The sequence below is a fragment of the Bubalus bubalis genome, chromosome 16 (genome assembly GCF_019923935.1).
Source record: "Bubalus bubalis isolate 160015118507 breed Murrah chromosome 16, NDDB_SH_1, whole genome shotgun sequence".
NCBI classification, from domain to species: Eukaryota; Metazoa; Chordata; class Mammalia; order Artiodactyla; family Bovidae; genus Bubalus; species Bubalus bubalis.
Window position 1 is genome coordinate 24,679,923 of NC_059172.1, and position 24,992 is coordinate 24,704,914.

The window sequence follows — 24,992 nt, forward strand, 5'->3', positions numbered from 1 at the left end:
TTCTTTACCCTCTGAACCATAGGGAAATATCATTAAATCTAATGCACTTGGGGAAAAAAAACTCTTGGGTTCTAGATAACTTTTCTCAACATAAAAGATTTCTGCGATCTAAGTTTGAGGATGACTGGCTGAAATTATTCCCTCTCACTGAAATGTTCTTTCTTCTTTCTCTTGTTGCTGAAATTCTGTATGTCGTTTCAGGGTGCAATCAAATATCACCTCTATAAAAACCTTCTTAGGTTGCACTCCAGCACTGGAAAAATTTGTTCCTACAATCTACCATCTATTCCCTTTATTGTTCATTTCTAGTATACAGCTGTACTGGTTTCAGAATTAACCTATATCTCCAAGGGAAACAACTTTGTCAACTGAAGTGTGGAATGTATGTACTGCTGCTTTGGCTTTTAGAATTTCAGACTCCACTCATTTTCAGACTTACTTAGTTCAGCACTATTACTTCCACTCCTGTCATTGAGATTGTTTTATGCATCTGTAATCCAATTAGATTCTATATTCCATCCCAGGATCCCTCTGCCTTCTAATTAATATTTTTTAAGTTGGTATACATCAAATTCACTCTTTGTGCTGTGAGATTTCATGGATTTTGACAAATGCATATGCATAGAATGTACCACTCTTAAGATATCATGCAGAATAGTTTCATGACCCTAAAAAATCTCTTGTGCCTCCACTGTTTAACACCTCCTCACCATCCTAACACATACACACGCACCATACGCACACTCACAACCCTTAAACTCCTGACAACCACTAATCTGCTTCTCATCTCTGTATGTTTGTGTTTTTCCAGAATAGCCTATGAATAGATCAGTACATAATCTTTTCAGGCTGGCTTATTCAAGTTAACAATATGCATTTGTGATTCACTGATATCTTACATGGCTTGATAGCTCATTTATTTTTATTGAAAAATTATATTTTTTGGATGACTGGGTCACAGTTTGTTTATTTATTTACCTATTCAATAAGATCTTTAGGGCTTCCCTGGTGGTTCATGGTAAAGAATCCACCTGCCAATGCAGGAGACACTGGCTCATAGTCTGAGAATATCCCACATGCCACAGAGCAACCAAGTCAATGAGCCACAACTAATGAGCCTGTGCTCTAGAGCCCAGAACCCACAACTGCTGAGCCCACATGCAACAACCACTGAGCCCACGTGCAGCAACTCTAAAGCTCATGTGCCCTAGAGCCTGTGCTCTGCAATAGGAGAAGCCACTGAAAAGAGAAGCCTGCGCACTGCGACTAGAGTAGACCCCACTCATTGCAATTAGAGAAAAGCCCACATAGCAACAAAGACGCAGCACAGCCAAAACTAAATAACTAAATTATATATATATATATATATATATATATATATAAAAGATCCTGAGTAATTCTATTTTTTGGCAATTACTAATAAAGCTGGGCTGGAAGAAGCACAAGCTGGAATCAAGATTGCCGGGAGAAATAACAATAACCTCAGATATGCAGATGACACCACCCTTATGGCAGAAAGTGAAGAGGAACTCAAAAGCCTCTTGATGAAAGTGAAAGTGGAGAGTGAAAAAGTTGGCTTAAAGCTCAACATTCAGAAAACTAGGATCATGACATCTAGTCCCATCACTTCATGGCAAAAAGATGGGGAAACAGTGGAAACAGTGTCAGACTTTATTTTGGGGGGCTCCAAAATTACTGCAGACGGTGATTGCAGCCATGAAATTAAAAGACGCTTACTCCTTGGAAGGAAAATTATGACCAACCTAGATAGCATATTCAAAAGCAGAGACATTACTTTGCCAACCAAGGTTCGTCTAGTCAAGGCTATGTTTTTTCCAGTGGTCATGTATGGATGTGAGAGTTGGACTGTGAAGAAAGCTGAGCACCAAAGAATTGATTCTTTTGAACTGTGGTGTTGGAGAAGACTCTTGAGAGTCCCTTGGACTGCAAGGAGATCCAACCAGTCCATCCTAAAGGAGATCAGTCCTGGGTGTTCATTGGAAGGACTGATGCTGAAGCTGAAGCTCCAGTACTTTGGCCACCTCATGTGAAGAGTTGACTCATTGGAAAAGACTCTGATACTGGGAGGGATTGGGGGCAGGAGAAGGGGACAACAGAGGATGAAATGGCTGGATGGCATCACCGACTCGATGGACATGTGTTTGAGTGAACTCCGGGAGTTGGTGATAGACAGGGAGGCCTGGCATGCTGTGATTCATGGGGTCGCAAAGAGTCGGACATGACTGAGCAACTGAACTGAACTGAATAAAGCTACTATACACATTTCCAGGCAGGCTTTTGTGTAAACATACATTTTAAAATGAGTTGGGTAAATACCAACCAGCACAATTGCTGGATGATAGTAAAAGTATGCTTAGTTTTGTGAGAAACTGCTCAGCTCTCTTCCAAAGTGGCTGTACCATTTGTATTCCTAACTGCAATGCATTTGTGCAGCTCACCAGCAATTAATATTGTCAGGGCTTTTTTTTTTTTTCTGTTTTATTCTTTCTGGTAGCTGGGTAGTGATAGCTCCACCTGGGATTTCTTTGGAAGGAATGATGCTAAAGCTGAAACTCCAGTACTTTGGCCACCTCATGCGAAGAGTTGACTCATTGGAAAAGACTGATGCTGGGAGGGATTGGGGGCAGGAGGAGAAGGGGACGACAGAGGATGAGATAGCTGGATGGCATCACTGACTGGATGGACGTGAGTCTCAGTGAACTCTGGGAGTTGGTGATGGACAGGGAGGCCTGGCGTGCTGCGATTCATGGGGTCACAAAGAGTCGGACACGACTCAGTGACTGATCTGATCTGATCTGATCTGATTTATATGAGAGCCATAATTTTAACTTTCTGATAGTTAAAGTATTAAAAGTATTTTCAATTTTATTTCTAGTCTTTCTTTGTTATATAAACTCAACTTTTACTAATGCTATGGTAAATAGTCACAATATGCAATTATATGATCTCCTGAGAACAATATGAGTATGTATCTATTTGTGTGTGTATTGATATAAAGCTGTTATTTATCATATTTAGCCAATTCAAATAGCAGATAAATGGATTTAATTAAAAATCAGCAAGGTAATTTGATTTTACTTTATTTTTCTCTGACATCTACCAATTAGAAGGGGAGACAATAGAGATTAATTAATTCACTAAGCCATTGATATTGATTTCTCTTCCACCAAGGCCTCAGGAGAGTATATCCTGTATGAAATTACTGAGGTTAATATGAAAAGTTGCTGCTAAATCTGAGATTACTTGACAGCCACAGAATAAGGAGAAAACGCAGTGTGCTGTGTGCTTTGTGCAGAGATAAGCTCGGTTATTTTCATATACCTTTCATTTCAGTTGCTATTTAGGACTTACATAATTTGATAACACTGTTGAGGGCTTATAGATTAACCTGAAATTCATAGAGTTCAATTTATGGTTAAAAATTTCAATATATTATAGGCTTACTAAAAACAGTTTTCAGGTTGAAAATTAAAGAATTAACAATCAGTAGGGTTTTAAATGGAGAGTGATTAGAGAACAAATGTTATTGGGGAAAAAAGGGACAAGTCAGTAGGAGATTTGGGAGACACTCTCACTCCTTTGATTAATATTTCACCATTCTCATATGAGCTCCTGCATTAAGGTATCAATCAAATAATTCTACAGATCTCTTCACCAAAAATTTCTGGAATTTAATATAAGGAAGCAAGCACAGCTTACATGTTGCATTTATTATAAAAATATTTTTTTAAGTTAACCAATTCTTTAGGAATTAGCCCAACATGTTACTAGAAAAGAGATGAAAATGATTATAATAGAGTCACTCAGTATGGGGCCAATGTGGCCAATATGTCCCATCGTTACCAGCAAAGGATAGATTTATTTTTCTCACTACCAAGTCTTACTTCTCAATTCCTAGGAAGTTTCCATATCCTTTTTCTCCTGGCTGATGAGATGATTGAATGCAGATATAGATACTAACCTGCTTAGTAGTCATTTGATTTTAAACACCTTAATAACTATAGCATAATTGTTATTCAGTTGCTAAGTGATGTCTGACTCTGCAACTCCATGAACTGCAGCACATGAGGCTCCCCCGTCCTTCACTATCTCCTGGAGTTTATTCAAAATCATGTCCATTGAACTGGTGATACCATTCCAACTATCTCAGTCTCTGTTGTGCCCTTCTCCTCCTACCCGCAATCTTTCCCAGCATCAGAGCCTTTTCCAATAAGTCAGCTTTTCACATCAGGTGGCCAAGTATTGGAGTTTCAGCTTCAGCATCAGTCCTTTCAATGAGTATTCAGGGTTGATTTCCTTTAGGATTAACTGGTTTGGTGTCCTTGCAGTCCAAGGAACTCCCAAAATCTTCTCCAGCACCACAATTCAAAATCATTAACTCTTCCACACTTTGCCTTCTTTACAGTCCAACTCTCACATGCATACTTGACTCCTAGTAAAACCATACCTTTGACTATACAGACATTGTCCGCAAAGTGATGTCTCTGCTTTTAACCTATGCTGTCTAGGTTTGTCATAGCTTTTCTTCCAAGAAGCAAACATTTTTTAATTTTATGGCTGTGGCCACAGTCTGTGGTGATTTTGGAGCCCAAGAAAATAAAATTTGTCATTGTCTCCAATTTTTCCCCTTATATTTGCCATGAAGTGATGGTATCGGATGCCATGATCTTAGTTTTTTGAATGTTAAGTTTTAAGCCAGCTTTTTCATTCTCTCCTTTCACCCTCATTAAGAGGCTCTTCAGTTCTTCTTCAGTTTCTGCCATTAGAGTGGTATCATCTGTACATCTGAGCTTGTTGATATTTCTCCTGGCAATCTTGATTCCAGTTTGTGATTCATCCAGCCCGGCATTTCACTTGATGTACTCTGAATATAAGTTAAATAAACAGAATGACAATATACAGCCTTGATGCACTCCTTTCCCAATTTGGAACCAGTTCATTGTTCCATGTCCAGTACTAACTGCTGCTTCTTGACCTGCATACAGATTTCTCAGGAGACAAGTAAGGTGTTCTGGTATTCCCATCTCTTGAAGAATTTTCCACTGTTTGTTGTGATCCATACAGTCAAAGGCTTTAACATAGTCAATGAAGCAAAAGTAGATTTTTTTTTTTAATGAAATTTCCTTGCTTTTGCTATGACCCAATGGATGTTGGCAATTTGAGCTCTGGTTCCTCTGCCCTTTCTAAATCCAGCTTGTACATCTGGAAGTTCTTGGTTCATGTACTGCTGAAGCTTAGCTTGAAGAATTTTGAGCACTACCTTGTTAGCATGTGAAATAAGTGCAATTGTATGGTGAAAGTGAAAAATGAAAGTCACTCAGTAATATCTGGCTCTTTTTGACCCCAAGGACTATATAGTCCATGTAATTCTCCAGGCCAGAATACTGGAGTGGGTAGCCTTTCCTTTCTCCAGTGAATCTTCCTGACCCAGGAATCAAACTAGGGTCTCCTGAATTGTAGGCAGATTCTTTATCAGCTGAGCTACCAGGGAATCCCTTCAATTGTATGGCAGTTTGAACATTCTCTGGCATTGCCCTTCTTTGGGATTGAAATGAAAACTGACCTTTTCCAGTCCTGTGGCCATTGTTGAGTTTTCTAAATTTGTTGACACACTGAGTGCAGCACTTTAATGATATCATCTTTTAAAATTTTGAATAGGTCAGCTGGAATTCCATCACCTTCACTAGCTTTATTCGTAGTAATGCTTCCTAAGACCCACTTGACCACCATTGTGGTTATCCAGGTCATTAAGACCTTTTTTGTGTAGTTCTTTTGTGTATTCATGGCCGTCTCTTCTTACACTCTTCTGACTCTGTGAGGTCATCGTCCTTTCTGTCCTCTACTGTGCCTATCTTTGCATGAAGTTCTCCCCTGATATCTCCAGCTTTCTTGAAGACATCTCTAGTCTTTCCCATTCTATTGTTTTCCTCTATTCTTTGCATTATTCCCTTAAGAAGACATATCTCATCTTGCTATTCCCTGGAACTCTGCATTCAGTTGAGTATATCTTTCTCCTTGCCTTTTGCTTTTCTTCCTTTCTCAGCTATTTGTAAAGCCTCTTCAGACAACCACTTTGCCTTCTTGCATTTCTTTTTCTTTGCAGTGGTGTTGGTCACTGTACAATGTATATATAAACCTCCACCCATAGTTCTTCAGGCATGCTGTCTACCAGATCAAATCCCTTAAATCTATTTATCACCTCCACTGTATCATAATAAGGGATTTGATTTAGGTCATATCTGAATGGCCTAGTGGTTTTCCCTACTTTCTTCAACTTAAGCCTGAATTTTGCAATAAGGAGTTCATGATCTGAGCCACAGTCAGCTCCTGGGCTTGTTTTTGCTGACTGTCTAGAGCTTCTCCATCTTTGGCTGCAAAGAATATAATCAATCTGATTTCAGTATTGACCATCTGGTAATGTCCATATGTAGAATTTTCTCTTGTGTTGTTGGAAGAGGGTGATTGCTCTGACCAATGTGTTCTCTTGGCAAAACTCTTTAGCCTTTGTCCTGCTTCATTTTGTACTCCAAGGCCTAACTTGTCTGCTACTCCAGATGTCTCTTCTTTTTGCATTCCAGTTTCCCTGTAAGGGACATCTATTTTTGGTGTTTGTTCTAGAATGTCTTGTAGATCTTCATAGAACTGTTCAAATTCAGCTTCTTTGGCATTAGTTGTTAGGGCATAGACTTGGATTACTCTGATGTTGAGTGATTTGCCTTGGAAATAATGATCATTCTGTCATTTTTGAGTATATACTGAAGTACTGCATTTCATCCTCTTCTGTTGACTATGAGGGCTACTCCATTTCTTGTAAGGGATTCTTGCCGACAGTAGTAGATATAATGGCTATCTGAATTAAATATACCCATTCCCATCTATTTTAGTTCACTGATTCCTTAGATAGGATAATTATATCTCCTAATTTATACATTCATTATACATTACATCTCTGAAAAGCAGAAACAAATAAAAATAGTGCAACCTATCATATTTGGGCTTTGTTGTCACAGAGACAAGAGTTTAAATTAGGCTCTAATGCTTTTGTTCTTTAGAAAGTTATGTAACTTCTTAGAACTTCATTTTGTCCACTTGTAAGATGGAGATGGTGATATTCACCTAATTGAGTTTTAGTGAGAATTAAGTGGAAGGACTAGCACTTTATAATCAACTAAAAAATAGTCTCCCTATTTCTTCTATTTGGTGATTAATAAGCAATACTCAAGTACTTTGTTGTTGCTTACCTAATACCTTCTTCTTCTTCTAAAGAAAAGAGTAGAATTAGGAAATTATGTTTATAAATTGATTTTCTTATCCCCTCCCACCACCGAGAAACACAGACTGATCTGTCTTCATAGCACATTCGATCACATCTTTAAAGATAAGAGCATTCCAGTATTGCTATCTCTTTCATAGTAGTCAGATTAGACATAAAAAAGGAAGTCAATTTAAATATTCTTTTTAAAGTTAGCATTGCCTTGATACCAAAACAAGACAAAGACTGCACATACAGACAGAAATTAAGGATTTAATCTTACTATAAATATTGATTTACAAATTTCAAACAGAATTTTAGCAAGTAGAATTCAGTAGCCCCCACCCAAAAAAAGAAAAAAACCTAATACATCATAACCAATTGTTTGTTTAGAACAGAAATACAGTTTGGGTCAATGTTAGGAAATGTATTAATATAATATATTCTATTGATCTATGTATTGAAATGAATAACATGATCATATGTTTACATGATAAAAATGCATTTAAAAAATTTTTAAATGTCTCAGTAAGACTGGAATGAATTGCTCCTTCTCAGTGTGATAAATTATATCTCAAACAAAAAGAACCAGCGCTATGATAAACGGGGACATACTAATGTTAAAATGTTAGTCACTCAGTCATGTCTGACTCTTTGCGACCCCATGGACTGTAGCCCACCAGGATCCTCTGTCCATGGAATTCTCCAGAAAAGAACACTGGAGTGGGTTGCCATGCCCTTCTCTGGGGGATCTTCCTGGCCCATGTATCAAACCCGGTTCTGCTGCACTGCAGGCAAATTCTTTACAGTACAAGCCACAAAGGAAGCCTTATACTAATGTTAGGAGTAATGTAAAAATGCCACCACTATCCATATAACTTAACGTTGTACCAATATATTAATAAAATGCTATGAAAGAAAAAGTTAGATGTATAAGAATTTAAAAGAGGGCAAGTTGATCACTATTTGTATACCCAGAAAAGCACAAGAGAATCAACTGAAAATACTTTCAACAAGGTTGTGGGGTTAAAAAAATATGCAGATATCAGCAGCTTTGTTATGTCAGAACCAAAAAAAAAGCGATTTAAATGATAGAAGCAAATAAATCATTGTTGATAATGATAGAATGCTTAGGAATAAATGAAATAAATCTACAAAATGCAAATGAGAGATACCTGGAAACTTCTTTTATAACTTAAATCCTGTGCTAATTAAATAACACTTAGTATCCTAAGGATTCTAAAGTTTACATGTAAAAACAAAAAAGAAGTATTAGGAAACTGACCTCAGGGGAAAAGGAAGAAGACTACTGAGGAAGAATTAGTCTTCAAACAAACTAGTACATAATTATGCTTTAATTACTAGGATATAGTGTTGGTGTTTGTATACATTGATAGGGCGATAGAGTCTGTGGAATAACTGAGCTGTGGCACCGCTGCTGCTGCTAAGTCGCTTCAGTCGTGTCCGACTCTGCGACCCCATAGACGGCAGCCCGCCAGGCTCCCCCGTCCCTGGGGTTCTCCAGGCAAGAACACTGGAGTGGGTTGCCATTTCCTTCTCCAATGCATGAAAGTGAAAAGTGAAAGTGACGTCTCTCAGTCGTGCCCAACTCTTAGCAACCCCATGGACTGCAGCCTACCAGGCTCCTCCGTTCATGGGATTTTCCAGGTAAGAGTACTGGAGTGGGGTGCCATTGCCTTCTCCACTGTGGCACAGACGGCTATAAAAGATAGTGTTGAATACATGCTTCATACTGTGCGTTTGTATAAACTTTAAATAAAACAAGTATTTAAATGTGAAAAATAAACCATACACATTTTAGACGACTATCTGGGTTGATTTCTCTATAATTTTAGAGTGAGGATGCCTGTTCTAACTTACTCAGGAGGAAAAACTGATAAATTAAATTACTTAAATAATACAAAGTTCTGCAAAGTAAAGGAAAAAACTATATTATATATATATATAGTAAAGTTAAAAAACAATCAACAAATCAGAAAATATTTGCAACTCATAACGCAGGAGAGAAAGATGTTCTCCAAGAAGTTGAGAAGAATAATATTAATAACTTCCAAAAGAAAAATGAACTAGGAAAAGTACAGATGTCCCATAAAAAGCTGGTAAATCTCATTTATGATTAAAAAAAATAGCAAATTAAAACTAAATTTTAGTACCAGATTTAATTTTTCAGATCAATTAAAATGTCAAAATTTGACAACAGCAACAGGTTATAGGAAGTTCAGTTCAGTTCAGTCGCTCAGTTGTGTCCGACTCTTTGCGATCCCATGAATCGCAGCACTCCAGGCCTCCCTGTCCATCACCAACTCCCGGAGTTCACTCAGACTCATGTCCATCGAGTCAGTGATGCCATCCAGCCATCTCATCCTCTGTCGTCCCTTCTCCTCCTGCCCCCAATCCCTCCCAGCATCAGAGTCTTTTCCAATGAGTCAACTCTTCACATGAGGTGGCCAAAGTACTGGAGTTTCAGCTTTAGCATCATTCCTTCCAAAGAAATCCCAGGGCTGATCTCCTTCAGAATGGACTGCTTGGATCTCCTTGCAGTCTAAGGGACTCTCAGGAGTCTTCTCCAACACCACAGTTCAAAAGCATCAATTCTTCGGTGCTCAGCCTTCTTCACAGTCCAACTCTCACATCCATACACAACTACTGGAAAAACCATAGCTTTGACTAGACAAACCTTTGTTGGCAAAGTAATGTCTCTGCTTTTGAATATGCTATCTAGGTGGGTCATAACTTTCCTTCCAAGGAGTAAGCATCTTTTAATTTCATGGCTGCAGTCACCATCTGCAGTGATTTTGGAGCCCCCAAAAATAAAGTCTGACACTGTTTCCACTGTTTCCCCATCTATTTCCCATGAAGTGATGGGACCGGATGCCATGATCTTCATTTTCTGAATGTTGAGCTTTAAGCCAACTTTTTCACTCTCTACTTTCACTTTCATCAAGAGGCTTTTGACTTCCTCTTCAGTTTCTGCCATAAGGGTGGTGTCATCTGCATATCTGAGGTTATTGATATTTCTCCTGGCAATCTGAATAGACTCATTTCATATTTCTCAGTTGAGACTACAGATTAGTACAGTGGCTAACAAAGGTAATTTGGCAATGTCTCTCTAAATGAAAAATGCTTAATTTTTTGATTGAGCAATCCCACTCCTTGGGGAATTTATTCAATGGATATATCTGCACATGTATCAGATGATATATGCACAAGATTATTCATTTCGTATTGTAATAGCAAAACATTAGAAACAAACCAAAATTCCATCAACAGGAGAATGATTAAATGTTCTACAGTACATTAATAAGATGAAATACCATGGCATTTTAGAAAAAAAAAAGATGAAATTCTCTATTTATATATATATGAACAGTTCTACAAAATATAAATTAGAAAAGCAGAATTCAGATGAAAGCATGGGATATTTTTTGATGTACAAGAGGAAACTTAGAATATATGTTCATATTTTCTTATATTTGCATAGAAACATTAGAGGGATACATAAAAATTTTTGGCATCTGGAGATGTGCCTGGGTCCTGAGAATAGATGCAGGACTTATTGTATAGATGAGTTTTGTTTGTTTGTTTTTTAACTTCTTGAAGTCATGTGAATATTTCTTACTCAATTTTTTTCAGTGAAAGTCTTAGCAATTCTTCTTTCTACCATTAGCTGAGGTCAAATACTTAGGCGTGTATATTGTCCCCTGGATAATACAAAAGTGATCCTACATTCACTGATCCCTTCACACACATTTTACTTTTGAAAGTGAAATTAATTAATAATGTTCTCTGGCTATTCAGACACCAGGGAAAAAGCCTACTTTTGCCTTTTATATTCCCTGCTGAGCTTCTAGCTGAGTGACAGCTAGAATGCTCTGGGTTTGCCTATGTTTCAGGTAGAAAACAACAAGCATCCAGCACTTATTTTTCAATGTATTTCCTTCCCTACTGAATTTTGAAAAGATTCCTCCAGGTAAACCTGGTCTACTCTCTCTCCGGATTTGACACTGCAGGCTACAGCCATAGAGTCTTGTTCTTATTTTTAATTGATTGAGGTATGTTACTGGGCTCCCTGACCACCATTCATCTTTCTGAGAGGTTGGATCTTTAAATATTAAAAGAGAGAGACAGAGGCAGACACAGAGAATGGGCTTGTGGACACAGTGGAGGAAGGAGAGGGTGGGACAAATTGAGAGTAGCAGTAACATATATACACTACCACGTGTAAAACAGAGCCAGTGGGAAGCTTGTGTGTATATCACGCGGAGCTCAGCCCCGGGCTCTGTAACGACCTGGAGGAGTGGGAGGGGCGTGGGGTGGGAGAGAGGCTCAAGTGGGAGGAGATATATGTATACTTATTGCTGACTCACATTTTTGTACAGCAGAAACCAACATAACATTGCAAAGCCATTATCCTCCAATTAAAAACTTAAAAAAAATCTAGAGAGAATGAACATGTTGCTAATGTTGACAGTGAATTGCTTTTTATTGCTTAACCACACATGGTCACAAAGAAAAAAGTGAAGAACCATATTTGATTATGGTCAATGGGAAATGAGCACTAAGCCATGAAGGATGCTACAAACACTATCAGAAGAAAAAGAATCCACTCGATATGATTTCTTACTTCATTTCAAGTTCCCTCTATTCTATATGAAATATTAAGAATATTTCTTATATTGAGAGATGAAATAAAATGGTTGTGAAATGTCCTTTAAGAGTTTCCTTAAAAGAAAAAAAAAGCCTTTTCTAAAACAAAATTATTTTGCAATTATTCATGGAGTGCTTCATAATTCCCATAAATCTTGCTGAAACTTCAAGAGCAGACACCCAGATATATAGTACATACATAATAAAATATGTACCTGTTACAATATTTCTATTAATTAACACCTCTGTTAATACAAGGAAAATGTGATATAGGTTATGATAAAATAAGAATCATGAATAAGAGTCACTTCGTTTCTCTGTGTCAGTTAGGGTAAAACAGGAAAGTAGATTGCACTGAATAATATCTTGCAGAAATTAAAATTTAGAAAATTTGAGGGAAACTAGGCCTCTGAGGGAAGTTAGAGGATCAGAGGAAAGTCACTAATGCGATCTCTTGAAGCAGGGGCACTGGCGCACACAGAGGAGCTTGCAGGGAGATCTGGAATTCAGTCATGTCCAGCCCGTGGGGTTAGACTACAAACGGAACTGGTGGAAAAGTTGGTGGAAAGCTAATTTCCTGTCAGTCTTGCTTCTGTTGGCCAGCAGATCTAGCAATTGGGAAAAAGAGAGGACACAGGACAGGATTGGAAGAGACTAAACCAGGGTTCACTAGACCTCTATGTCTTCTACTGCTGAGAAGAACAAGGATAAATTGAAACTTGCATGCATCTCCATGCCTGTCTCTCGATATCTAGCCATGACAGCCTCAAAGAGTAATGGCTGCTAATTCACTATACTTCCAAAATCTCACTCAATTTTCACTTTTGCACCAGCAGTAAATCTCCACCATATGGGGAAGAGGATTCTGAGAAATGCCATGTTAGCTTGGCCAAGTTAACCCCGAATGATAGCACCACACAGTACCATTCAATCAACAGGTACTGAGTACTTACTGTGCATCAGGTACTCATCTTATGTTCAGGGATGAAAGACACTCTCCATTCTCACCAAATAAGCCATTTATTAAGGGTGAAGAATATGGGAAAAATATTGTTATCAGGGTGGGAAGAGTAACTCTGTTTAACACCAGTGGCTGGGTGCTGCTGCTGCTGCTAAGCTGCTTCAGTCATGTCCGACTCTGTGCGACCCCATAGGACAGCAGCCCACCAGGATCCGCCGTCCCTGGGATTCTCCAGGAAAGAACGCTGGAACGGGTTGCCATTTCCTTCTCCATTGCATGAAAGTGAAAAGTGAAAGTGAAGTCGCTCAGTCATGTCCGACTCTTAGCAACCCCATAGACTGCAGCCTACCAGCCTCCTCCATCCATGGGATTTTCCAGGCAAGAGTACTGGAGTGGGGTTCCATTGCCTTCTCCCAATGGCTGGGTAATTCAACACTATACCCAACCCATTTCTCTCTGGCTCACTATCTCCACCAAAGATGAAAAAACTAAGAAGTTTGACAGTCTTTTTTGAAACTAGGAGTAATCATGTGACAAAATTATTGCAAATTGGATCTGATTGGATTTCTAATTGGTGCTTTGGGAAGTCATTGTTTCTTTCTGATGATGAAGTTAATCACAGCTCTATCCCCTTTCTAGCTTTGAATGTGGATATGAAGTCTGGTGCTTTTTAGTGACTATCTTTCAACTCTGATGAAAAGGCCAAGAACATTTCAGAGATGCTGGCCTTGACATTGCCAACCCATTAAATGCCAACAGATTTCACATTCTAGATTTCTTAATAAGTAAGAAACAACAAACTCATATTTCTTTAAGCCTTTATACTTTGAGTTTCCTGTTACTTGCAGTTAAATGCATCCTATTTCAGCTATAGAAATAGCTATCATAAAGAAAATATAAAATCAAGAATAGCTTCCCTAAGAAACATACAGAGGAATTGTTTTCTTCATGTGCAGGTAGATAAAGGTAGACAATTTTACCCAGGTATATAAATATAAAAAAATAAAATATATTCATTATATGAAAGCAAAGATACTTTTCACAGTTCTTTTATGCCCTAGAAAGTTCAGGATATATCTTCCAGTCGAAAATTAAAGGAAGTAAACAGAATGCTGCTGCTAAGTCACTTCAGTCGTGTCCAACTCTGTGCGACCCCATAGACCGCAGCCCACCAGGCTCCCTGGTCCCTGGGATTCTCCAGGCAAGAACACTGGAGTGGGTTGCCATTTCCTTCTCCAATGCATGAAAGTGAAAAGTGAAAGTGAAGTCGCTCAGTCGTGTCCAACTCTTAGCGACCCCATGGACTGTGGCCTACCAGGCTCCTCCGTCCATGGGATTTTCCAGACAAGAGTACTGGAGTGAGTAAACAGAATAGAATGTTTTTAAACCTTCCCTAATAGCACTGAGATCTGAGTAGAGCAATATTCAGTGGATATTCCATTATTGATACTGCTTGAGTGTTTTGAAGAGAAACATTCAGGAATGGAAAATGTTGGTGAAAACAATGGACTATTGGCTAAATTGTAAATGAGAGAAAAGCAGTTGAGACTGGCTATAGTCAGTATCTTAGAATGTATAATATTATGTTGGTATGTGTGCCAGGTGGCACACTGGTAAAGAATCCACCTGCCAATGCAGGAGACTCGGGTTCAATCCCAGGGTCAGGCAGATCCCCTGCAGTAGGAAATGGCAACCCTCTCCAGTATTCTTGCCTGGATAATTCTGTGGACAGAAAGCTATAGTCCATGAGGTCACAAAGAGTCAGACACAGCTGAGCAACTGAACACTCCCGTATGTACTAGCACTTCTTTATGTATCAAAGATAGGTGTTATTTTGTCACCATACTCATATGTTAATCCCAGACTTATCTTCAGAAAACTCCTTAACACAGAACTCCAGCTAGTCATTGTTTATCAATTAGAACTGATATCTTGGAGGGGGGGGATCACTTTCAGTCATAATGTTGAAATATCATGAGAGATCTAGGAGTTAAAAATGAAACCCTTAGGTTAATCCTTGCATTTCAGGTCAATTTAGAAACAAGACATTGTTGGGATAAAAGAAGAGCTTGATAATGAAAAGACTTTTGAAATTCAGAACTATCTGAGCTTGAATTCTGAATTTTGGATGCTGGTTAAGAGAATTTATCTCTTAGCTTCTATCCTCTCTAAAAATGGGATAAAATACCTAACTCATAGATATAAGTAATAAATGAGCTAATGTATTGAAAATATTATCTGTAAAATATCTATGATGATGGTAATAATGTCTTGGTGGTTTAGTCACTAAATCAGGTCCTACTCTTGTGACCCCATGGACTGTAGCCTGCCCGTGGGATTCTCCAGGCAAAAATACTGGAATCTGCTGCCATTTCCTTTTCCAATAATGTCTTAGATCTTTTTGATTGAAATCAAGGAGGAAAAAAAATCATGACTATCAAATGGGACTCACATCAAATGGAAATTCTTGAGCCATTTCTAATTAGACTATAAGAATGTATATGAAGTTACTTGAAAGAACCAAAAAACAGAGAAGTAACTCAGAACCACAAAACAGAAATACCATATTCTTCAGATTAAATATTTTAAAAAGTCTGTTGTAAGGATAGAAGTACTACATCACTGAAATGAGCCATTATTATGCAGAAAAGGATCAACAGGCCTCTCTCAACCCCAAATTTACAACGTTTAAATTTGTAGTTAGGATCATGACCAGCAATCCCTTCTACTTTCATCAAACCTGTCTCATTAAAGGACTGATCCAGATTTTATAAGACTTCAACACATACAATCTATGGGTCTTTCTCTGAGGAAAAGAATGAAAAAAAATTAGATTTGAAAAGAATAGTCAAGTAAAATAAGAAAAGAAATCACAAAAAGTAACTGTAGACTAAATGATCCAGGCCTCTTTTCTAAGATCTGTTTAGGCAACTTACAAGTGATTCTTAGAGATGCTTTCTGGTTCCTATTTGGCTTTTCATACCTGAAACACTGCCCAACTCTTAGCAGTTCCCAACCCTCACTGGGGTAGAAGACAGAGAGGACACTGAATATTAAGATTCATCAAGTTCACAGCAAATCCCCCTCTGGCTCTGCTCTAAGTCATTCTAAGTCATGTTGAAGTAGCAAAGCAATAGAAAATTCAGTTCTCATTGCATTTGAGTGTTTTTCTTTAAGCACTGGGCATTGGCAACCAAATTTGAAATAGCTTCCTAGTCTAGTTATTAGTAACTTAGTCCTCCTAGAGGAGTGGTTTTTCAACACTTGCTGCTAAGCTGCTAATTTGCTTCAGTCGTGTCTGACTCTGTGCGACCCCATAGACAGCAGCCCACCAGGCTCCCCAGTCCCTGGGATTCTCCAGGCAAGAACACTGGAGTGGGTTGCCATTTCCTTCTCCAATGCAGGAAAGTGAAAAGTGAAAGTGAAGTCGCTCAGTCGTGTCCGACTCTTAGCGACCCCATGGACTGCAGCCTACCAGCCTCCTCCATCCATGGGATTTTCCAGGCAAGAGTACTGGAGTGGGGTGCCATTGCCTTCTCTGAACACTTGCTGGACATCAAAATGATCCAGTGTACTGTTAAAAACTTCCAGTGCCTGAGTCTGTTCTAAAAGTTCTGATTGAACAGGTCCTAACAAGGACCTGAGCATCAGTATTTAACCACTGTCAAAGATATTCTAATGTGAAACTATTAGGGGAAACACACTGACTGAAACCGCCCACCCTGACCAGGCACCATAGTAAACCGTCTGGGTGAGTTATTTTACAACAGGAGGAACATAGAACTAAAGAGCCACCACCAACCAGAAGAGTTCAGGAAAGGTCAAAAGGAGATGCCATGTGTCCTTCCATCTCCCAGAATCCTTCTTGTTGGCATCCATCTTGTCTGAGCAATGGGTGCACCATTGGGAAGAAACCTGAGTCAGAGTGATTGGCCTGAGGAACCCAAAAACTAATCCTATCACTTAAAACCCGAGACAGCAAGCCACATGGCAGAGCCATTCTCCTGGGTTCCCTTACCCTCCTGCATTCCACCCGGATGCCCCTTCCCAATGAAGTCTCTTATTTGTCAGCACATGTGTCTCCTCCTATAATTCATTTCTGAGTGTTAGACAAGAACCCCCTTTTAGGTCCTGTAAGGAGTCCCCGTCTCTGCAAAAAAATATCAGGGTTAAGATTCACTGACCTAGGGTGTTGAAAGATTCTAAAATATGTATCATATTTGTCTAATGAAGTCTGTATTATAACTGGTGGTTGAAAATTAAACAGCATATTATTTCTTAATTTCAGATTGCTAAAAGGATTTATCTATACAGAGACTTAGTACCCACTTAAGGGTGCACCAAGCAGAGAACGGAGGAGCAGAAAAGAAATTCAGAAACTTCCTTTTTTTTTTTGTCCTAAAAAACAGGAATCAGACAAATCAGAAAGAACATGATACATATTGATACATTTTTATCAACTGCAACAACAAACCAAAAAAGGAAAAATTTAAAATACATGAAAATGAAAAGCCCAACAAGGTAATGGGACATGAGTAGATGTTAAATATTCCTGGATGACTCAAAATTGCTAGTTGTAGCATATCTGTAGGTGGGGAATTTTTTTTCAGACATCAGATTAAAGAATCTGACAGTGTGACAGGTTATGACATGATAAGTTCTGTCATTTTGATTCCTTTATTCATTCTCTATCAATTTTATTAAAGAGCAAACATGAATTTTCCTGTACACTATTGTAACAATTATCATACAGCCATTCAGTCTATCAAGAGGAGGACAGGATGGCAAAATAAATAAATAAAATGAAACTGTAGTTTGATATAAGGTGGAAAAAAAACCATTTGCCCCAGTTTAAAAAAAAAAAAATAGAGTCAGTTTGGGAAAGAATAGAAAAAAAAAATCTATTTTTGATATTCAATGTGATTCCATTTAGCTCCAGAGTTGGCAAAGACTGAAAGAGAAAACTGGTGTCTGTATAGATCAAAATAAGTACAGTCAAGAAAATGACCTAATTTAGTTGTTTTCAAATTTTCTTTTTGATTTGGAATCCTTTATTTCAACAAAAATCTTGGTCAAATGCCCAATATGGAAAATAAAAATAGCAGAGTTGACCTTGGTGAGAAGAAACTGGGAAAAGTTGAAATAAGACCCTTGATGGGTTGGGTGAAAGTGTCTCATGACTTTTAAACTTTTAGCAACCCTTGTTCCACATCCTCAGAACTGTAACAAAGATGTGGAAAACAGTTTAAAAGCCACTAATCAAGGGGATTCAGATTCTTCTGCTAACAAAAGAGACATTTTCTTTTTTTAAGAGAAGATTAACTTTTCCACTGATAACAGTAGATATAAGCAAATAGTGCTTTGCTTTGTTTTTTATCCTACTAATATGTAAATACTTTTGCTGTAGAGGAATCCATTAAACTGTGGAACTGAATTCATGACACATTTACTGAGCACCTTTATATGTTAAGAATTCTACTAAAAGCCAAGGTATAAAGCACTAAATAGAATTAAGGAGTAGGTAGAAAGGGAAAAGAGAAAGATCCTTTAGTCAATTTTATTTATTAACTATTGTTTGAGCACATATTGTGCACCAGACACTGTTCTAAATGCTGAAAATACATAAATGTCCCCACCAGCAAATAAGCAAAACTCCAAAGAACTTATGTTCCATCACAGGAAGATAGAATGTAAATAAGCATTAGGAATGAATGAGAAGATGACATCTATGAAGTAAGAAAGTTTGGGAATGCTGGAGGTATAGTTAACATTTCAAATGGGAGATCATTTAGGTCTTATTGAGAAGGTACACTTGAGAAAGACCTGAAGTAGGAAAGGAGTATATCATGAGGATATCTGAGAACACCATTCCAAGCAGAGGGAAGAATCAGTAGACAGGCCCTGATCTGAGAGAGAGTTTTGTTGGAGGAATAGTGTGATAGCTAGCTGGGTTTAAGAGAAATATTAGTAGGACCTGGGGTCAGAGAGGTAAAGAGGTATGGATGGAGAATGGCAGAGCGCGCGCACACACACATACACACACACACACACTCACTCACACACACTCCCCACAGACTATTGTGTAACTATCACTTTGAGTGAGAAGGTGATCTAACCCAAGGATTTGAGCAGAGGAGTACTATGCTTTGACTTTCTTACTGAAAAGGATTATTCTAATTCCTACAGTGAGATTAGGTCAGGTTTGGGGAGAAAGCCGGGAATAGTAGAATCCAGAAGACATCCAGTAGAATCCATTTAGACAGCTGTTTACAATAGCATAAGTGTGAAAATGAAGTGGTTTGGATTAGGGAGATGAAGAGATTTGCAAGTATTTTCAGATTTTTTTTCAGATGGAGATAAAGGGGCTTCCCAGGTGACTCAGTGATAAAGAATCCACCTGCCAATGCAGCATCTATCCCTTGGTCAGGAAGATCCCCTGGAGTAGGAAATGGCAATCTTGCTTGGAAAATACCATGGACAGAAGAGTCTTGCAGGCTACAGTCCATGAGGTCACAAAACGTCAGACACAATTTAGTGACTGAACACAAGCACGCACACACAAGATGAGGGTAATAGAATCTTGTGGTCAATTGAATGGATGGATGGTATGAAAGAAAGAATCAGAGTGCAGGATTATTCCTAGATTTTTAGCAGGGAAATTGGAATAATGCATCTTTCAATGTTTTTCCTCATGTTACTGCTTCCACTGATGATGCTTTCTTTTTAGTTTTGCCATTTTAAAATTCTATCAATCTTTCCATTAATGACTAATGTGTTCCCTGCTAACAGAAACATTTATTATTCCCTCAAAATGAAAGGATTGTCTTTCTTTTTAAACAGCCACAGTCTTTTTTGATGTCTTCTCATGGAAACGAAAAGACATTTGCTCCTTGGAAGAAAAGGTATGACCAACCTAGACAGCATATTAAAAAGCAGAGACATTACTTTGCCAACAAAGGTCTGTCTAATCAAAGCTATGGTTTTTCCAGTAGTCATGTATGGATGTGAGAGTTGGACTGTGAAGAAGGCTGAGCACCGAAGAACTGATGCTTTTGAACTGTGGTGTTGGAGAAGACTCTTGAGAGTCCCTTGGACTGCAAGGAGATCCAACCAGACCATTGTCAAGGAAATCAGTCCTGAATATTCATTAGGACTGATGCTGAAGCTGAAACTCCAATACTTTGGCTACCTGATGTGAAGAACTGACTGATTGGAAAAGACCCTGATGTTGGGAAAGGTTGAAGGCAAGAAGAGGGGGATGACAGAGGATGAGATGGTTGGATGGCATCACTGACTCAATGGACATGAGTTGGAGTAAATTCTGGGAGTTGGTGATGGACAGGGAGGCCTGGCGTGCTGCAGTCCATGGGGTCACAAAGAGATGGACACGACTGAACGACTAAACTGAAACTGAAACATGGTACATATCAACACCAGCTTCATACTGGAGCTTTTTGTGATGCTGTCAAGCTTTCTTACTAGACAACCAGTATTTTCAGAAGAACAAATAAAAGTTGATAACAAGATGGCCCCTGATGTATTAGATGAACAATATTAGTGCATAAATGACATTTCCAGAATATGTTTGCGAATTAAAATTTGGCCTTTTCTCATTCATCTGTATCCATACTTTATTTATATTGGTGGTTACTTTTTTTTTTGCCAGTTATAAACAGAATATATTAATAGGTTCAATGGAGAATGAGGATTAGTTGATAAGACAAATAATTTGATAGAGAAGAGATTGCAAAGGTGGCTATTTTAATTTTGTGAAGAAATAGGTAACTACAGGAAGTAGCGGAAAGCCTATTTTATTAAACACTTACTGTTATGTGTCAAGTGCTTTATGTCTGATCTTCTTTTATCCTCAAAAGTGTGTAGATATGTGCTCAGCATTTCCATTCTGCAGATAAGAGAGATGAGAATCAAAGAAGTGAAATAACCTTGCAAAAGTCACATCATTCATGTGGTGCAGGAACTCAAGTCCTTTGATCCTCGACTCTTTGCCTTTGCCTTTTGTATCACGTTGCTTCCCCAGATCATTGGCCTTTCTTTCTACACGATAAATTCAATAAGAATGTTTTGAAAGTTTCTTTTATTTAAATGTAAATTTATGGAAAATTGAAAGTCAAGTAAACAACTTTGCATATACAGTCTGGAGCAACTGAAGGTTACCTGAGTACCTATCACGAAGGGCACTGAAAGCTTTATGTCAGGAAGCAAAAGCTAAGACTCCATTGCTGTTGTCTAGTCACTCAGGTGTGTGCAACCCCATGGACTGTAGCCCTCCAGGATCCTCTGTCCATGAGATTTTTCAGACAAGAATACTGGAGTGGGATTGCCCTTTCCTTCTTTAGGGGATCTTTGATCTTTAAGGACTGAACTCAAATCTCCTTCATTTCCTGCATTGGCAGGCAGACTTTTTACCACTGAACAACCTGGGAAGTATATAAGACTCCATGGTACCTGGCAAACACACACACAAAATTATTTAAATAAGCCCCACGTCCTTGTAAAAAGTCACCATAACATGGAAAGAAAACAACTTCTAATTAGAAGTAATGAAATGGTTCTTAAGCAGTTGACTTGCTTTTTACACTCCTTTCTAGGAAATATCTCTAGAAGCACTAAGGCTGTTTTGATTCTAAATGTGTTTATTTTAATGAAGCTACTTTTTAAAAGATCATACAGAACGGTAAGTTCTGAAAGACAGAACCTGTTCTGTTAGAGCCCTGAAATTCAAAACAAAGCTGAGCAGTAAATTGATAATTCAGAGAAGGTGTAAAAATAGAATCTTTGATCCCTCCTGGGCATTAGTATCACATTTTTTTTTTTCTAAAGAAGAAAGGAACTTTCTGTTAACCTCATAGTCTTGCCATCAGTAGGTGAGAACAAAGAAAAATTATCCTTTTTTAAGTTGGCATAGAAAATGTAGCCAGAAATTTGGTCACTGTTTTAACTTAGATTGGTTTAGGGCTGAGGTCAATCTGAGATGTTGAGAAAAGGAGAAATTTTACATTTCCTGAAAAGCAAATTGTAATAATAATTCATCTTTGAACTAAATGCATTAAGGGCATAGTGTGTATTAAGCTCTGCTGTCAGTAACTGAGATTCAGAGATAAAACGAAGAGTCTGCATCCTCAAGGGATTTCATCTATCTGTTAGGTGAGTTGAAAAGTGAAAGTAAGTCAGTCATGTCCAACTCTTTGTGACCCCATGGGCTGTAGGCCCACCAGGCTCAGACTTTGTCCATGGGATTCCTTAGGCAAGAATACTGGAGTTGGTTGCCATTTCCTTCCCCAGGGGATCTTCCCGACCCAGGGATCAAACCCAGGTCTCCTGCATTGCAGGCAGATTCTTTACCATCTCAGCCACCAAAGAAGTCCATTACGTGAGACACATGTAGAAATCTGGAGAATTGGAAGACAATAGGCTGGGGGTGGTTTAAATTATTATACTTGTTTCATTTAATACAAGGCTTATACTTTTTATAAGAAGGAAGACCTTTTTTATTAAAAGCGTGTGCTGTGTGTTCAGTCCTGTCTAACTATTTGTGATCCCATGGGCAGTAGCTGGCCAGACTCCTCTCTCCATGGAATTTCCCAGGCAAGAATACTGGAGTGGGTTGCCATTTCCTACCCTAGGGGATCTTCCCAACCAGTGTCTCTGATGTCTCCTGCAAGGGCCAGTGGGTTCTTTACTGCTACTGTCACCTGGGAAGCCCCCTTTATTAAAAGAGGGTTATTTAATACAAGACTTGTGCTTTTATAAGAAGCAAGTTTCCCTTCCCCAACCTGATGGAAAAGGAAAACACTAAATGCTGAGGGCATGTATATTAAATAAATTATTCAACTTTAGAAGTTCACACTTGAACAAGTTAATGTGAGAGTGACCATCTTGAAGCATTAGAAAAAGGGAATCTCACCCTAATCCTGCAATAGAATCACAGATGCTGAAACAGAAGCTCCATGGGCATGGCCATGGCATTTCTATTTTTAAAAACCTTCAGATGATTCTAACGCTCAGCTAGTATTGAAAACCATTGATTAAGACATACAGGAGACAGGGTTTCCTACAAAGAAGACAGGTAGGTACTGAAAAGTTTCAATTTTGGTTGGGATTCTAGAGAAACTGGAAAAAAAAAAAGACAAAAGGAGACTGAGAAATAGAAAAGGATGAGGAAAGACAAAGAAGCAGAAAGATATGAACGCATGTTTTTGCTCCTGAAACAATGGCAAGCTTGTTTCTGATCCTCTCTCTTTGTGTGGTTTTATTTGACCAAGCAGATTACTGTTATCAGGTTAAACCTTAATCTTTCTTGAAGAATGGGGATTTGCAGTTGATTTGTGTTTGTATTCATCCCAACTGGTCATTTCTGTTTTACTCTGTACCCTTCTGGGGAACAGCATAGCAACGGGAAAACACATATGATTCTCTCTCAAATGTTGACTTATTTATTCATGCCCCGCTCTGCCCACCTCCACTCATGCATACACACACCTGTTTATCTGTCTATCTATCTACAGAAAGAGAGAGAGAAAACATCCACCTATTCTGTGCTGACCTTTTACATTCTTAGGAGGAAGTTGCCGATGCATCAAGTGAATATAAACTGTACTGTGATTGGTCGAATTCAGTTCAGTTCAGTTCAGTCGCTCAGTCGTGTCCGACTCTTTGTGACCCCATGAATCACAGCAGGCCAGGCCTCCCTGTCCACCACCAACTCCCAGAGTTCTCTCAGATTCACATCCATCGAGTCAGTGATGCCACCCAGCCATCTCATCCTCTGTCGTCCCCTTCTCCTCCTGCCCCCAATCCCTCCCAGCATCAGAGTCTTTTCCAATGAGTCAACTCTTCGCATGACGTGGCCAAAGTACTGAAGTCTCAGCTTTAGCATCATTCCTTCCAAAGAAATCCCAGGACTGATCTCCTTCAGAATGGACTGGTTGGATCTCCTTGCAGTCCAAGGGACTCTCAGGAGTCTTCTCCAACACCACAGTTCAAAAGCATCAATTCTTCGGCACTCAGCTTTCTTCACAGTCCAACTCTCACAACCACACATGACCACTGGAAAAACCATAGCCTTGACTAGACGGACCTTTGTTGGCAAAGTAATGTCTTTGCTTTTGAACGTGCTATCTAGGTTGGTCATAACTTTCCTTCCAAGGAGTAAGCGTCTTTTAATTTCATGGCTGCAATCACCATCCGCAGTGATTTTGGAGCCCAGAAAAATAAAGTCTGACACTGTTTCCACTGTTTCCCCATCTGTTTCCCATGAAGTGATGGGACCAGATTAGTTTGCTGAATGTTGAGTTTTAAGCCAACTTTTTCATTCTCCACTTTCACTTTCATCAAGAGGCTTTTTAGTTCCTCTTCATTTTCTGCCATAAGGGTGGTGTCATCTGCATATCTGAGATTATTGATATTTCTCCTGGCAATCTTGATTCCAGCTTGTGCTTCTTCCAGCCCAGGGTTTCTCATGATGTACTCTGCATAGAAGTTACATAAGCAGGGTGACAATATACAGCCTTGACATATTCCTTTTCCTATTTGGAACCAGTCTGTTGTTCCCTGTCCAGTTCTAACTGTTGCTTCCTGACCTGCATACAGGTTTCTCAAGAGGCAGGTCAGGTGGTCTGGTATTCCCATCTCTTTCAGAATTTTCCACTGTTTATTGTGATCCACACAGTCAAAGGCTTTGGCATAGTCAATAAAGCAGAAATAGATGTTTTTCTGGAACTCTCTTGCTTTTCCATGATCCAGCAGATGTTGGCAATTTGATCTCTGGTTCCTCTGCCTTTTCTAAAACCAGCTTGAACATCTGAAAGTTCATGGTTCACATATTGCTGAAGCCTGGCTTGGAGAATTTTGAGCATTACTTTACTAGCGTGTGAGATGAGTGCAATTGTGCAGTAGTTTGAGCATTCTTTGGCATTGCATTTCTTTGGGATTGGAATGAAAACTGACCTTTTCCAGTCCTGTGGCCACTGCTGAGTTTTCCAAATTTGCTGGCATATTGAGTGCAGCACTTTCACAGCATCATCTTTCAGGATTTGAAATAGCCCCACTGGAATTCCATCACCTCCACTA

The 24,992-nt window shown here is 38.8% G+C and overlaps 1 long non-coding RNA gene across 1 annotated transcript in view; it reads right to left on the reverse strand.

The window, feature by feature from the left end:
- LOC123329595 overlaps positions 1-24,992 on the reverse strand; it is a 32,662-nt gene that overhangs the window by 4,499 nt on the left and 3,171 nt on the right. Inside the window, exon 2 of the long non-coding RNA XR_006545149.1 lies at positions 20,729-20,805. This is a non-coding gene — a long non-coding RNA (uncharacterized LOC123329595). The remainder of the gene's footprint in view (positions 1-20,728; positions 20,806-24,992) is intronic.